This window comes from Ranitomeya imitator, chromosome 10 (genome assembly GCF_032444005.1).
Source record: "Ranitomeya imitator isolate aRanImi1 chromosome 10, aRanImi1.pri, whole genome shotgun sequence".
Taxonomy (NCBI): domain Eukaryota; kingdom Metazoa; phylum Chordata; class Amphibia; order Anura; family Dendrobatidae; genus Ranitomeya; species Ranitomeya imitator.
The window spans coordinates 143,266,869-143,281,322 of NC_091291.1; the positions used below are offsets into that span (position 1 = coordinate 143,266,869).

The 14,454-nt window shown below is 53.9% G+C and overlaps 1 protein-coding gene across 2 annotated transcripts in view; it reads right to left on the minus strand.

Moving 5' to 3' along the window:
* Window positions 1–14,454, minus strand: part of SPA17 (sperm autoantigenic protein 17) — a 114,858-nt gene that overhangs the window by 88,245 nt on the left and 12,159 nt on the right. The window contains exon 1 of one of the 2 annotated variants that reach the window (XM_069741630.1): window positions 11,332–11,467. The exons of the other annotated variant lie outside the window; for it this stretch is intronic. The gene's annotated coding sequence lies outside the window, so the exon portion shown is untranslated. Of the gene's footprint in view, window positions 1–11,331; window positions 11,468–14,454 lie in introns of those variants that run through there. 2 annotated transcript variants of the gene reach the window in all.

Sequence of the window (14,454 nt, forward strand, 5' to 3'; positions counted from 1 at the left end):
GCTTGCTATTAACTTTTGCTGGAAGCTCTGAGAAGCAAAGGGGTGCACCGCCGTGCTGTTAGTTCTGCACGGTGGGTCTTTTTGCCCCTTTGCGTGGTTTTCGTTTTAGGGTTTTTTGTAGACTGCATAGTTCTCTTTGCTATCCTCGCTCTGTCTAGAATATCGGGCCTCACTTTGCTGAATCTATTTCATTCCTACGTTTGTCTTTTCATCTTGCTAACAGTCATTATATGTGGGGGGCTGCCTATTCCTTTGGGGTATTTCTCTGAGGTAAGTCAGGCTTGTATTTCTATCTTCAGGCTAGTCAGCTCCTCAGGCAGTGCCGAGTTGCATAGGTAGTGATAGGCGCAATCCACTGCTGCTTATAGTTGTGTGAGGATAGTTCAGGTACTGCAGTCTACAGAGATTCCACGTCTCAGAGCTCGTCCTATTGTTTTTGGTTATTGCCAGATCTCTGTATGTGCGCTGATTACTGCACGCTGTGTTGCCTGATTGCCAGCCATAACACATCATCTTATAGATCACCATCATCTTACAGACCACCATCATCTTACAGACCACCATCATCTTACAGACCACCATCACCTTATAGACCACCATCATCTTACAGACCACCATCACCTTATAGACCACCATCACCTTATAGACCACCATCATCTTACAGACCACCATCACATTATAGACCACCATCATCTTACAGACCACCATCACATTATAGACCACCATCATCTTACAGACCACCATCACATTATAGACCACCATCATCTTACAGACCACCATCATCTTATAGACAACCATCATCTTATAGACCACCATCATCTTATAGACCACCATCATCTTACAGACTATCTCCTCTATCTCACACAATAATGTGACTTGCAGCAATTTCACATATGATTAGTCCTGCACATTCTCGTCATGTCACTGCATTGTTACGGTTTTGCTCCTGGTGGTGGAATAACCTTTTCCCTAACAGCTCCGTGTGTTATTAGGATAATTCCCAAGTGAAAGCTCATTGGTCCGAATTGAGTGAGGCGACCAGTGTGTGTATACAGACCCCAGTGAGGCGACCAGCGTGTGTGTATACAGACCCCAGTGAGGCGACCAGCGTGTGTGTATACAGACCCCAGTGAGGCGACCAGTGTGTGTGTGTATACAGACCCCAGTGAGGCAACCAGTGTGTGTGTGTATACAGACCCCAGTGAGGCGACTAGTGTGTGTGTGTATACAGACCCCAGTGAGGCGACCAGTGTGTGTGTATACAGACCCCAGTGAGGCGACCAGTGTGTGTGTATACAGACCCCAGTGAGGCGACCAGTGTGTGTGTATACAGACCCCAGTGAGGCGACCAGTGTGTGTGTATACAGACCCCAGTGAGGCGACCAGCGTGTGTGTATACAGACCCCAGTGAGGCGACCAGCGTGTGTGTATACAGACCCCAGTGAGGCGACCAGCGTGTGTGTATACAGACCCCAGTGAGGCGACCAGTGTGTGTGTGTATACAGACCCCGGTGAGGCGACCAGCGTGTGTGTATACAGACCCCGGTGAGGCGACCAGCGTGTGTGTATACAGACCCCAGTGAGGCGACCAGCGTGTGTGTATACAGACCCCAGTGAGGCGACCAGTGTGTGTGTATACAGACCCCAGTGAGGCGACCAGTGTGTGTATACAGACCCCAGTGAGGCGACCAGCGTGTGTGTATACAGACCCCAGTGAGGCGACCAGCGTGTGTGTATACAGACCCCAGTGAGGCGACCAGCGTGTGTGTATACAGACCCCAGTGAGGCGACCAGCGTGTGTGTATACAGACCCCAGTGAGGCGACCAGCGTGTGTGTATACAGACCCCAGTGAGGCGACCAGTGTGTGTATACAGACCCCAGTGAGGCGACCAGCGTGTGTGTATACAGACCCCAGTGAGGCGACCAGCGTGTGTGTATACAGACCCCAGTGAGGCGACCAGCGTGTGTGTATACAGACCCCAGTGAGGCGACCAGCGTGTGTGTATACAGACCCCAGTGAGGCGACCAGCGTGTGTGTATACAGACCCCAGTGAGGCGACCAGCGTGTGTGTATACAGACCCCAGTGAGGCGACCAGCGTGTGTGTATACAGACCCCAGTGAGGCGACCAGCGTGTGTGTATACAGACCCCAGTGAGGCGACCAGCGTGTGTGTATACAGACCCCAGTGAGGCGACCAGCGTGTGTGTATACAGACCCCAGTGAGGCGACCAGCGTGTGTGTATACAGACCCCAGTGAGGCGACCAGCGTGTGTGTATACAGACCCCAGTGAGGCGACCAGCGTGTGTGTATACAGACCCCAGTGAGGCGACCAGTGTGTGTGTATACAGACCCCAGTGAGGCGACCAGTGTGTGTGTATACAGACCCCGGTGAGGCGACCAGTGTGTGTGTATACAGACCCCAGTGAGGCGACCAGTGTGTGCCAACATGGGGAACAGAAGAGACCTGGGGTCAGATATTGGTGAAGACAAACCGGAGTCTGACTGACAGACAAAAGGGGGAGTCACAAAACACTGACAAAATAATAATAACTACAATTTACATTTTTAGGCGCAAAACCATAATAATGCAGAGACATGACGAGAATCTGCAGAAGTAATCACATGCGGAATATGTGGAAGACACATTATGTGTGAGATACAGGAGATGGCGGTCTATAAGATGATGGTGGTCTCACAATAGAGGTGAGATACGGAGCCCCAGCGTGTGCGGATAACACCTTATAGCACCTTATCTGAGCACAGCGGAGACCCCCAGCACCCGAGCGTGTGCGGATAACACCTTATAGCATCTTATCTGAGCACAGCGGAGACCCCCAGCACCCGAGCGTGTGCGGATAACACCTTATAGCACCTTATCTGAGCACAGCGGAGACCCCCAGCACCCGAGCGTGTGCGGATAACACCTTATAGCACCTTATCTGAGCACAGCGGAGACCCCCAGCACCCGAGCGTGTGCGGATAACACCTTATAGCACCTTATCTGAGCTCAGCGGAGACCCCCAGCACCCGAGCGTGTGCAGATAACACCTTATAGCACCTTATCTGAGCACAGCGGAGACCCCCAGCACCTGAGCGTGTGCAGATAACACCTTATAGCACCTTATCTGAGCACAGCGGAGACCCCCAGCACCCGAGCGTGTGCGGATAACACCTTATAGCACCTTATCTGAGCTCAGCGGAGACCCCCAGCACCCGAGCGTGTGCGGATAACACCTTATAGCACCTTATCTGAGCACAGCGGAGACCCCCAGCACCCGAGCGTGTGCAGATAACACCTTATAGCACCTTATCTGAGCACAGCGGAGACCCCCAGCACCCGAGCGTGTGCGGATAACACCTTATAGCACCTTATCTGAGCTCAGCGGAGACCCCCAGCACCCGAGCGTGTGCGGATAACACCTTATAGCACCTTATCTGAGCACAGCGGAGACCCCCAGCACCTGAGCGTGTGCAGATAACACCTTATAGCACCTTATCTGAGCACAGCGGAGACCCCCAGCACCCGAGCGTGTGCGGATAACACCTTATAGCACCTTATCTGAGCTCAGCGGAGACCCCCAGCACCCGAGCGTGTGCGGATAACACCTTATAGCACCTTATCTGAGCACAGCGGAGACCCCCAGCACCCGAGCGTGTGCAGATAACACCTTATAGCACCTTATCTGAGCACAGCGGAGACCCCCAGCACCCGAGCGTGTGCGGATAACACCTTATAGCACCTTATCTGAGCACAGCGGAGACCCCGAGCACCCGAGCGTGTGCGGATAACACCTTATAGCACCTTATCTGAGCACAGCGGAGACCCCCAGCACCCGAGCGTGTGCGGATAACACCTTATAGCACCTTATCTGAGCACAGCGGAGACCCCCAGCACCCGAGCGTGTGCAGATAACACCTTATAGCACCTTATCTGAGCACAGCGGAGACCCCCAGCACCCGAGCGTGTGCGGATAACACCTTATAGCACCTTATCTGAGCACAGCGGAGACCCCCAGCACCCGAGCGTGTGCGGATAACACCTTATAGCACCTTATCTGAGCACAGCGGAGACCCCCAGCACCCGAGCGTGTGCGGATAACACCTTATAGCACCTTATCTGTGCACAGCGGAGATCCCCAGCACCCGAGCGTGTGCAGATAACACCTTATAGCACCTTATCTGAGCACAGCGGAGACCCCCAGCACCCGAGCGTGTGCGGATAACACCTTATAGCACCTTATCTGAGCACAGCGGAGACCCCCAGCACCCGAGCGTGTGCGGATAACACCTTATAGCATCTTATCTGAGCACAGCGGAGACCCCCAGCACCCGAGCGTGTGCAGATAACACCTTATAGCACCTTATCTGAGCATAGCGGAGACCCCCAGCACCCGAGAGTGTGCGGATAACACCTTATAGCATCTTATCTGAGCACAGCGGAGACCCCCAGCACCCGAGCGTGTGCAGATAACACCTTATAGCACCTTATCTGAGCACAGCGGAGACCCCCAGGACCCGAGCGTGTGCGGATAACACCTTATCTGAGCTCAGCGGAGACCCCCAGCACCCGAGCGTGTGCAGATAACACCTTATAGCACCTTATCTGAGCACAGCGGAGACCCCCAGCACCCGAGAGTGTGCGGATAACACCTTATAGCATCTTATCTGAGCACAGCGGAGACCCCCAGCACCCGAGCGTGTGCGGATAACACCTTATAGCACCTTATCTGAGCACAGCGGAGACCCCCAGCACCCGAGCGTGTGCAGATAACACCTTATAGCACCTTATCTGAGCACAGCGGAGACCCCCAGCACCCGAGCGTGTGCAGATAACACCTTATAGCACCTTATCTGAGCACAGCGGAGACCCCCAGCACCCGAGCGTGTGCGGATAACACCTTATAGCACCTTATCTGTGCACAGCGGAGACCCCCAGCACCCGAGCGTGTGCGGATAACACCTTATAGCACCTTATCTGTGCACAGCGGAGACCCCCAGCACCCGAGCGTGTGCAGATAACACCTTATAGAACCTTATCTGTGCACAGCGGAGACCCCCAGCACCCGAGCGTGTGCGGATAACACCTTATAGCACCTTATCTGAGCACAGCGGAGACCCCCAGCACCCGAGCGTGTGCAGATAACACTTTATAGCACCTTATCTGAGCACAGCGGAGACCCCCAGCACCCGAGCGTGTGCAGATAACACCTTATAGCACCTTATCTGAGCACAGCGGAGACCCCCAGCACCCGAGCGTGTGCGGATAACACCTTATAGCACCTTATCTGTGCACAGCGGAGACCCCCAGCACCCGAGCGTGTGCGGATAACACCTTATAGCACCTTATCTGAGCACAGCGGAGACCCCCAGCACCCGAGCGTGTGCAGATAACACCTTATAGCACCTTATCTGTGCACAGCGGAGACCCCCAGCACCCGAGCGTGTGCAGATAACACCTTATAGCACCTTATCTGAGCACAGCGGAGACCCCCAGCACCTGAGCGTGTGCAGATAACACCTTATAGCACCTTATCTGTGCACAGCGGAGATCCCCAGCACCCGAGCGTGTGCAGATAACACCTTATAGCACCTTATCTGAGCACAGCGGAGACCCCCAGCACCCGAGCGTGTGCGGATAACACCTTATAGCACCTTATCTGAGCTCAGCGGAGACCCCCAGCACCCGAGCGTGTGCAGATAACACCTTATAGCACCTTATCTGAGCACAGCGGAGACCCCCAGGACCCGAGCGTGTGCAGATAACACCTTATAGCACCTTATCTGAGCACAGCGGAGACCCCCAGGACCCGAGCGTGTGCAGATAACACCTTATAGCACCTTATCTGAGCACAGCGGAGACCCCCAGCACCCGAGCGTGTGCAGATAACACCTTATAGCACCTTATCTGAGCACAGCGGAGACCCCCAGCACCCGAGCGTGTGCAGATAACACCTTATAGCACCTTATCTGAGCACAGCGGAGACCCCCAGGACCCGAGCGTGTGCGGATAACACCTTATAGCACTTTATCTGGGCACAGCGGAGACCCCCAGCACCCGAGCGTGTGCAGATAACACCTTATAGCACCTTATCTGAGCACAGCGGAGACCCCCAGCACCCGAGAGTGTGCGGATAACACCTTATAGCATCTTATCTGAGCACAGCGGAGACCCCCAGCACCCGAGCGTGTGCGGATAACACCTTATAGCACCTTATCTGTGCACAGCGGAGACCCCCAGCACCCGAGCCTGTGTAGATAACACCTTATAGCACCTTATCTGAGCACAGCGGAGACCCCCAGCACCCGAGCGTGTGCGGATAACACCTTATAGCACCTTATCTGTGCACAGCGGAGACCCCCAGCACCCGAGCCTGTGTAGATAACACCTTATAGCACCTTATCTGAGCACAGCGGAGACCCCCAGCACCCGAGCGTGTGCAGATAACACCTTATAGCACCTTATCTGTGCACAGCGGAGACCCCCAGCACCCGAGCGTGTGCGGATAACACCTTATAGCACCTTATCTGAGCACAGCGGAGACCCCCAGCACCCGAGCGTGTGCGGATAACACCTTATAGCACCTTATCTGAGCTCAGCGGAGACCCCCAGCACCCGAGCGTGTGCGGATAACACCTTATAGCACCTTATCTGAGCACAGCGGAGACCCCCAGCACCCGAGCCTGTGCGGATAACACCTTATAGCACCTTATCTGTGCACAGCGGAGACCCCCAGCACCCGAGCGTGTGCAGATAACACCTTATAGCACCTTATCTGAGCACAGCGGAGACCCCCAGCACCCGAGCGTGTGCAGATAACACATTATAGCACCTTATCTGAGCACAGCGGAGACCCCCAGCACCCGAGCGTGTGCGGATAACACCTTATAGCACCTTATCTGAGCACAGCGGAGACCCCCAGCACCCGAGCGTGTGCGGATAACACCTTATAGCACCTTATCTGAGCACAGCGGAGACCCCCAGCACCCGAGCGTGTGCGGATAACACCTTATAGCACCTTATCTGAGCACAGCGGAGACCCCCAGCACCCGAGCGTGTGCGGATAACACCTTATAGCACCTTATCTGAGCTCAGCGGAGACCCCCAGCACCTGAGCGTGTGCAGATAACACCTTATAGCACCTTATCTGAGCACAGCGGAGACCCCCAGCACCCGAGCGTGTGCAGATAACACCTTATAGCACCTTATCTGAGCACAGCGGAGACCCCCAGCACCCGAGCGTGTGCAGATAACACCTTATAGCACCTTATCTGAGCACAGCGGAGACCCCCAGCACCCGAGCGTGTGCAGATAACACTATATAGCACCTTATCTGAGCACAGCGGAGACCCCCAGCACCTGAGCGTGTGCAGATAACACCTTATAGCACCTTATCTGAGCACAGCGGAGACCCCCAGCACCCGAGCGTGTGCAGATAACACCTTATAGCACCTTATCTGAGCTCAGCGGAGACCCCCAGCACCCGAGCGTGTGCGGATAACACCTTATAGCACCTTATCTGAGCACAGCGGAGACCCCCAGCACCCGAGCGTGTGCAGATAACACCTTATAGCACCTTATCTGAGCACAGCGGAGACCCCCAGCACCCGAGCGTGTGCAGATAACACCTTATAGCACCTTATCTGAGCACAGCGGAGACCCCCAGCACCCGAGCGTGTGCAGATAACACCTTATAGCACCTTATCTGAGCACAGCGGAGACCCCCAGCACCCGAGCGTGTGCAGATAACACCTTATAGCACCTTATCTGAGCACAGCGGAGACCCCCAGCACCCGAGCGTGTGCAGATAACACCTTATAGCACCTTATCTGTGCACAGCGGAGACCCCCAGCACCCGAGCGTGTGCAGATAACACCTTATAGCACCTTATCTGAGCACAGCGGAGACCCCCAGCACCCGAGCGTGTGCAGATAACACCTTATAGCACCTTATCTGAGCACAGCGGAGACCCCCAGCACCCGAGCGTGTGCAGATAACACCTTATAGCACCTTATCTGAGCACAGCGGAGACCCCCAGGACCCGAGCGTGTGCAGATAACCCCTTATAGCACCTTATCTGAGCACAGCGGAGACCCCCAGCACCCGAGCGTGTGCAGATAACACCTTATAGCACCTTATCTGAGCTCAGCGGAGACCCCCAGCACCCGAGCGTGTGCAGATAACACCTTATAGCACCTTATCTGAGCACAGCGGAGACCCCCAGCACCCGAGCGTGTGCAGATAACACCTTATAGCACCTTATCTGAGCTCAGCGGAGACCCCCAGCACCCGAGCGTGTGCAGATAACACCTTATAGCACCTTATCTGAGCACAGCGGAGACCCCCAGCACCCGAGCGTGTGCGGATAACACCTTATAGCACCTTATCTGAGCACAGCGGAGACCCCCAGCACCCGAGCGTGTGCGGATAACACCTTATAGCACCTTATCTGAGCTCAGCGGAGACCCCCAGCACCTGAGCGTGTGCGGATAACACCTTATAGCACCTTATCTGAGCACAGCGGAGACCCCCAGCACCTGAGCGTGTGCAGATAACACCTTATAGCACCTTATCTGAGCACAGCGGAGACCCCCAGCACCCGAGCGTGTGCAGATAACACCTTATAGCACCTTATCTGAGCACAGCGGAGACCCCCAGCACCCGAGCGTGTGCAGATAACACCTTATAGCACCTTATCTGAGCACAGCGGAGACCCCCAGCACCTGAGCGTGTGCAGATAACACCTTATAGCACCTTATCTGAGCACAGCGGAGACCCCCAGCACCTGAGCGTGTGCAGATAACACCTTATAGCACCTTATCTGAGCTCAGCGGAGACCCCCAGCACCTGAGCGTGTGCGGATAACACCTTATAGCACCTTATCTGAGCACAGCGGAAACCCCCAGCACCCGAGCGTGTGCAGATAACACCTTATAGCACCTTATCTGTGCACAGCGGAGACCCCCAGCACCCGAGCGTGTGCAGATAACACCTTATAGCACCTTATCTGAGCACAGCGGAGACCCCCAGCACCCGAGCGTGTGCAGATAACACCTTATAGCACCTTATCTGAGCACAGCGGAGAACCCCAGCACCCGAGCGTGTGCAGATAACACCTTATAGCACCTTATCTGAGCACAGCGGAGACCCCCAGGACCCGAGCGTGTGCAGATAACACCTTATAGCACCTTATCTGAGCACAGCGGAGACCCCCAGCACCCGAGCGTGTGCGGATAACACCTTATAGCATCTTATCTGAGCACAGCGGAGACCCCCAGCACCCGAGCGTGTGCGGATAACACCTTATAGCACCTTATCTGAGCACAGCGGAGACCCCCAGGACCCGAGCGTGTGCAGATAACACCTTATAGCACCTTATCTGAGCACAGCGGAGACCCCCAGCACCCGAGCGTGTGCGGATAACACCTTATAGCACCTTATCTGAGCTCAGCGGAGACCCCCAGCACCCGAGCGTGTGCAGATAACACCTTATAGCACCTTATCTGAGCACAGCGGAGACCCCCAGCACCCGAGCGTGTGCAGATAACACCTTATAGCATCTTATCTGAGCACAGCGGAGACCCCCAGCACCCGAGCGTGTGCGGATAACACCTTATAGCACCTTATCTGAGCACAGCGGAGACCCCCAGCACCCGAGCGTGTGCAGATAACACCTTATAGCACCTTATCTGAGCACAGCGGAGACCCCCAGGACCCGAGCGTGTGCGGATAACACCTTATAGCACCTTATCTGAGCACAGCGGAGACCCCCAGCACCCGAGCGTGTGCAGATAACACCTTATAGCACCTTATCTGTGCACAGCGGAGACCCCCAGCACCCGAGAGTGTGCAGATAACACCTTATAGCACCTTATCTGTGCACAGCGGAGACCCCCAGGACCCGAGCGTGTGCAGATAACACCTTATAGCACCTTATCTGTGCACAGCGGAGACCCCCAGCACCCGAGCGTGTGCGGATAACACCTTATAGCACCTTATCTGTGCACAGCGGAGACCCCCAGCACCCGAGCGTGTGCAGATAACACCTTATAGCACCTTATCTGAGCACAGCGGAGACCCCCAGCACCCGAGCGTGTGCAGATAACACCTTATAGCACCATATCTGAGCACAGCGGAGACCCCCAGCACCCGAGCGTGTGCAGATAACACCTTATAGCACCTTATCTGTGCACAGCGGAGACCCCCAGGACCCGAGCGTGTGCAGATAACACCTTATAGCACCTTATCTGTGCACAGCGGAGACCCCCAGCACCCGAGCGTGTGCGGATAACACCTTATAGCACCTTATCTGAGCACAGCGGAGACCCCCAGCACCCGAGCGTGTGCAGATAACACCTTATAGCACCTTATCTGTGCACAGCGGAGACCCCCAGCACCCGAGCGTGTGCAGATAACACCTTATAGCACCTTATCTGTGCACAGCGGAGACCCCCAGGACCCGAGCGTGTGCAGATAACACCTTATAGCACCTTATCTGTGCACAGCGGAGACCCCCAGCACCCGAGCGTGTGCGGATAACACCTTATAGCACCTTATCTGTGCACAGCGGAGACCCCCAGCACCCGAGCGTGTGCAGATAACACCTTATAGCACCTTATCTGAGCACAGCGGAGACCCCCAGCACCCGAGCGTGTGCAGATAACACCTTATAGCACCATATCTGAGCACAGCGGAGACCCCCAGCACCCGAGCGTGTGCAGATAACACCTTATAGCATCTTATCTGAGCTCAGCGGAGACCCCCAGCACCCGAGCGTGTGCAGATAACACCTTATAGCACCATATCTGAGCACAGCGGAGACCCCCAGCACCCGAGCGTGTGCGGATAACACCTTATAGCACCTTATCTGAGCACAGCGGAGACCCCGAGCACCCGAGCGTGTGCAGATAACACCTTATAGCACCTTATCTGAGCACAGCGGAGACCCCCAGCACCCGAGCGTGTGCAGATAACACCTTATAGCACCTTATCTGTGCACAGCGGAGACCCCCAGGACCCGAGCGTGTGCAGATAACACCTTATAGCACCTTATCTGTGCACAGCGGAGACCCCCAGCACCCGAGCGTGTGCGGATAACACCTTATAGCACCTTATCTGAGCACAGCGGAGACCCCCAGCACCCGAGCGTGTGCAGATAACACCTTATAGCACCTTATCTGAGCACAGCGGAGACCCCCAGCACCTGTCAGTGTATAATAAGGGGACAGGTCACAAGACGGCAGAAGAGCGGCCGCCAGACAGCACACGAGGGATATACAGTATATACTGCAGTGAGACGCGGTCACATCTGTGCGGTTTTGCTCCGTTACCTGCTCGTCTTTCTCAGTCAGTTACTCAGGTGGAAGACGCTTCCTTGTTACTCTCCGTTCCCATGACAACTAGGTCACATGACTGATGTACGGGGCGGCACAGGGCTCAGCCGGCCGCAGTCAGTGTTGTGACGTCATCAGTGCACGGTGTACAGGACTCGCAGTCCCGGATGTTTGGCCTTTTGGTGACCTCTGACCTTTCCCCGAGGTCTGCACGTGACGCCTCTGAGCGCTCGGGGTCTCCGCACTTTCTGTCGCCCCCGGTGATCAGCAGTGCGCGCGGTGACTGCCGGCAGCGGTCACAATCTGATCAGTGCCAGTCATTTAACCCTTTCATTAGCGCCCTGTGACGCAGCGTAGATGTAATGTCTGTAGCGGTTATTCGGTGTTTTCCCATCAGGCTCCGCGCTGCAGTGTGTGATTACCGCGAGGATTAGAAGTTATTGTTAATCCTATAAAAAAACAGAAAAGAGGAAACTGACGAATAAGAAGCCGCCTTCAGCCCCGTAAAATCCTCCCGAAGTGCCGCCGCCTTTACCGGCAGCGAAACTCGGGAAGAAAGCAGAGAAGTCTGTGCCCGGACCGGAGTCATGAAGAGGACGCTACGGTCAGCGGGGCGGGGCGCTACGGTCAGCGGGGCGGGGCGCTACGGTCAGCGGGGCGCTACGGTCAGCGGGGCGGGGCGCTACGGTCAGCGGGGCGCTACGGTCAGCGGGGCGCTACGGTCAGCGGGGCGCTACGGTCAGCGGGGCGGGGCGCTACGGCAGCGGGGCGGAGCGCTACGGTCAGCGGGGCGGGGCGCTACGGTCAGCGGGGCGGGGCGCTACGGCAGCGGGGCGGAGCGCTACGGTCAGCGGGGCGGGGCGCTACGGTCAGCGGGGCGGGGCGCTACGGTCAGCGGGGCGGAGCTTGTTCTCACGGCCCCGTCACCTCCGAAGCTGCAGCACCGAAACCCAAACAGAACGGCGGCCGTGCAGGGGTCTCCTCAGCTGCAATATTCTGTATTGTGTGGGTTATACGGGAAAATGACAAGAACAACGGGCGGATACAACAATAGCGGACGAGAAATAGGAAGGGGGGGGGGAAGGTAAAAAAAAGAGGGAACGGGGAGAGAAAAAAGCGGGAACGGGGAGAGAAAAAAAGAGGGAACGGGGAGAGAAAAAAAGGGAACGGGGAGAGAAAAAAAGAGGGATCGGGGAGAGAAAAAAAGAGGGATCGGGGAGAGAAAAAAAGAGGGAACGGGGAGAGAAAAAAAGAGGGAACGGGGAGAGAAAAAAAGAGGGAACGGGGAGAGAAAAAAAGGGAACGGGGAGAGAAAAAAAGAGGGAACGGGGAGAGAAAAAAAGAGGGAACGGGGGTTAAAAAAAGAGGGAACGGGGAGAGAAAAAAGAGGGAACGGGGAGAGAAAAAAGGGAACGGGGAGAGAAAAAAGAGGGAACGGGGAGAGAAAAAAGAGGGAACGGGGAGAGAAAAAAGAGGGAACGGGGAGAGAAAAAAGAGGGAACGGGGAGAGAAAAAAGAGGGAACGGGGAGAGAAAAAAGGGAACGGGGAGAGAAAAAAGAGGGAACGGGGAGAGAAAAAAGAGGGAACGGGGAGAGAAAAAAGAGGGAACGGGGAGAGAAAAAAAGAGGGAACGGGGAGAGAAAAAAGAGGGAACGGGGAGAGAAAAAAGAGGGAACGGGGAGAGAAAAAAGGGAACGGGGAGAGAAAAAAGAGGGAACGGGGTGTTAAGTCCTTCTCAGTCCCTGGCTTACTAGAGGTAGGGATCCAGAGTAAATGACACGCAAACAAGGTATTGTGTGATCATATACAGGGGAAGCCCAGGAGCACATCTCTCTCTCTGGGCTTTGCCCTCCCTTTATATAGAAAAGAATTATTCTTTTACAGACATGCGCACAAGCGCTCATATTTCACTATCTCTTACATAAACAATCTATACCAGTCTTTATCAGTAGAAAGTTACATCATCTGGAAGGTGAATAAAGGCTGCTATTGAAAGAAGGAATGCACACATGATTACTTCCATAAAAGGAAATGTCAAGTCAGCAGAAATGTATCTTGTTGTAAGCGAGATTTCTCAGGAAGAAGACAAGATGGATTCCTTTAGTTCAGTCTGATCTCCACAATTCCCCCCTTTGACATTTTCTTTTATTTATTTTATTACCACAGGGCCAAAGACAAAGCCTTTATTTGGTATTACACATGTACATGCTTGTATTCAATAAGAGAATCAAATCTAGTATTAATTCTTCCGTTTAACTCTCGCAACCTTTTCTTTGTTTTGCAATAAGTACAGATATTACAAAGGGATAGCAAAATAAGCGCAATAATCAGTATTAGCAAAGGATAACATAAGAGAAGAAGGAAAAAAAAACTTTATACTCTTGCATCTATTACACAAAGTTTATCTGTGCATACTGAGATACTCTTGAGCACAATCTGGAATAGTACGTATATGACTACAATAACCATAACTGTATGTATTATGCTCTGCATAATCCCAGCAACCCACCCACCGATTCCTCTGAACCAGTTGGCTGGGTTAAGAAAAGAAAAGGTATCTGACCACCAGCTATCCTTATTCTGGTCATTGTCTTTGTCATACTGATCTCTGAGTCGTTGTACGTCCTTTAATTTAAATGTCATACTCATAGTACTATTCGGGTCTATATAATGACAGCAGGTGGGTCCGATGATTTGACACATACCCCCTTGTGAGGCAGTTAGGTAATCCAATACCAGGGTATGTTGGTTAGTGACTATTATAAGCTGATTCTGTACAGCTATACTAGTGTTTAATATGTCCAATATATCCCAGATCTGATCATCTAGATAATCCGTGGCTCTAACTAATTTATCCCACATCTGTGTTAACATAGGATAAATAAAAATGGTACTAGCAATTTTGTTGGGAATTCCCATTTGTACTATATGCGGCCTCCCCGAGGGACGTGGTGAGTTATCTGCAGCTCTTTTATACAGTGTGTGCTTGGGCACGGCTTGCATATTCACTTGTTTATTTGAAATTATGAATGTAGCCGGGGTTAGGCGTCCTAATGTACAAGTACCCTTTATACCTACGGGAAGCCATTTATATGCTCCTTCTCCGCATATCTAAAATG